A 2726-nucleotide genomic window follows, 5' to 3' on the forward strand; every position below is an offset into this window, starting at 1 on the left:
TTTGCACACTATTTTATATTATTTTCTGACCATCTTTAAAGTCATTATTCAATACATTGTTATTGTTAAATAGATATTGTCAAATAATCGAGATCTCAATTTCAGTGAAAATAATTGTGATTATCATTTTTGCCATAATCGAGCAGCCCTACTGGCAAGTTTACATCACTCAGATGGCTTTATATGATTGAAAAAGGTGAAATAAGTCACTGGGATGAGGAAGATCTGGGCATGTCTAAGACTGCAGCTCAAATGGATAAGTGGTAGCAAATGACTGGATGGAAGCAAACAGAAATCTAAATGTAATAATATGGAAACAGGATTTTGGAAGAATTTCTAAAAATGTTTTCCCCAGTACATGGATAGGAGTGCAATACTGTGGACAGTTTCCCTTTAGAATGCAGAAGATTTTTAGCAATTGTACTGATAGTGCAGATCTATAGTTTCAGATCACCTACAAAGACACAATGAAGCTAATAAAAAGTTTAGTTAGCCAACTCAACCAGTGGAATTACAGTAAAAATATCTCTCCTCACAGCACGTGAGAGACTGAAGTTCTGTCTCACAAGACTTATAATTATCACGTATTTCCTGTTTTTGTGACAGAAGTCAGTTCACAACCTCATGATCACATGCTGAGTTATGACACTTTGGTCTGTGTATCAAATTTATCCAAAGTATCCAACTGTGATCCTAAAAACTACCTGAAAAGCCTTCAGTTGACTCAACGTGCTGCAGGGTACTGACAGTGACTAGAAAAAGAGAGCATATTTCTCCCATACTGGCTTCTCTTCATTGGTTCCCTGTTAAATCCAAAATCATATTTAAAATCCTTCTCCTCATATACAAGGTCTTGAATAATCAGGCCCAGTCTTGTCTCAAAGACCTCATAGGTCTGTACCAACCCAGTAAAGCATTTTGCTCTCAGACTGCTGGTTTACTTGTGGTTCATAGGATATTTAAAGGTATTGTGGGAAGCAGAGCCTTCAGCTTTCAGAAGCCACTGCCTTGGGTGCAACCTCATGAACAAAATTATCACTTTGGGCCAGACTGCTTTAATATTGCAAACCATGCCAGTCCTAAAAATATAACAGTGTGCAGACACGGATCAATATTCTGCTCGGGTTTTTTGATTTTGTGCAAGATTGAGATGTGCAAGCACGTTTTTTAAATTTTTATGTTTTTAGCTATAACTTTATCTGATATTAAAATAAAACAAATAAAATACATGTTAACTTTTCTGAAGTAAATAAGCTATCTTATTTATACTAGGAATACTAGGAAAGTCAAGCAGTGTCTTCTATGTGGACTTCGCTATGAGTTTAATTTCTTTTTTCTTGTTAATGGACCATCCTACTTTCTTTACTCTTCGCTCAGCCGAGAGTGCTGCCACCTGGACAAAACCAAATCACGAAATAAGGAAAGAAGGGGGGGAGACAGTTCAGAGGCTGACTGGATTTTGCGCTTTGTTGCTGCAAACAAACAAAACCAATTCTAGGAAGCAAAAAGGCTTATAGGTACCCTGTCAGGGAAACATTTTATGGTGATAGTTTTGTTTGAAATAATGATTAACCTAAGTAAAACTACTGTTGTCTATGGCCCCTAAGGGATCAGTCATGATCCCTTAAAATCATCAGCTTTTCCTCCCACACGGCGCCAATGCCAGCTCCACCTTGAATTTCATTGAGACAGACATTTCATCTAGCTGCCACTGTAATCCACCCTTAGTTAGTGCTGGGAGTTTCCCACGATGCACTGAGCATTTCTCCTTTCTGGCCTCTTTTCATTCACTATGTGTTTACACAACCAGCCTGAGCCAGAGACTTTGACTTGCCTTAAGCTTGTATACTCCTAACCAACAAACAACACAAAACAGATGATGAAATAGATTTTTACTCACATTACAATGAAAGCTTTTGTGTCAACAACAGTGAAATTTGCTAGTTAGCCTTTTACATTTTGGAGCAGTTTCTGGAAGGGGAAGCAGTGACTCTAACTAGCTTAGTTATCAAAAACTGTAGATAATGTCACAGTACATTTAGAGTATAACTCTTTCCTTATCACAATGTTTAACAATAAAGCAAACTGCTGAATAATAATAAAATAAAATTTTAAAAAGGGGACACTCGTCACAGTATAGCACAAACTAGCAACTGGGGATTGGTCCATCAAGGCCTCTACGTTTTATCCACATTACACTGGACCACCACAGATCCTTCATCAGATAATCTTGCCCGATGTGGCTCCTTTGGGCTAAGCCTGGTCAGGGGCCATGTACTACAGAGGTGACTCTCAACAAGCCCCTTGCCTGAGCCTGGGTCCAGGTTGGAGCCATAGTAACTGAGATTTGGTCGTTGGACCATTTTTGAATTTTTCATCAAAGAAGTCTGTTAAATTTCACTTGTTCCAGTTGCTCACCCATGAACGATTTGCCTTGAGGGGCAAATTGCCCCTGACAGCATAGTTCCTGGGATAACTAGGGCATACAAACCTCTCCACCATGATAAGGTGGCAATTCCTGTCTGTAGTTATGTTGTTTCCTCTCCAGTGCACTGTTGTCACTGTCATTTGTACAAAGCATGTAAAATGGATTCATGGTTTATCAAACACCCTGAAGATGAACTGACTCTGTTATACTGTGACCATCAAATGCTTCCTTAATTTTTTCTGAGCAGTGTACTATTATCAAATTTCAGATTAACATCAGAGTTAATTCTCAGTTGCAT

The sequence above is a fragment of the Pundamilia nyererei genome, unplaced genomic scaffold (genome assembly GCF_000239375.1).
Source record: "Pundamilia nyererei isolate P.nyererei 1_Seehausen unplaced genomic scaffold, PunNye1.0 scaffold00499, whole genome shotgun sequence".
NCBI classification, from domain to species: Eukaryota; Metazoa; Chordata; class Actinopteri; order Cichliformes; family Cichlidae; genus Pundamilia; species Pundamilia nyererei.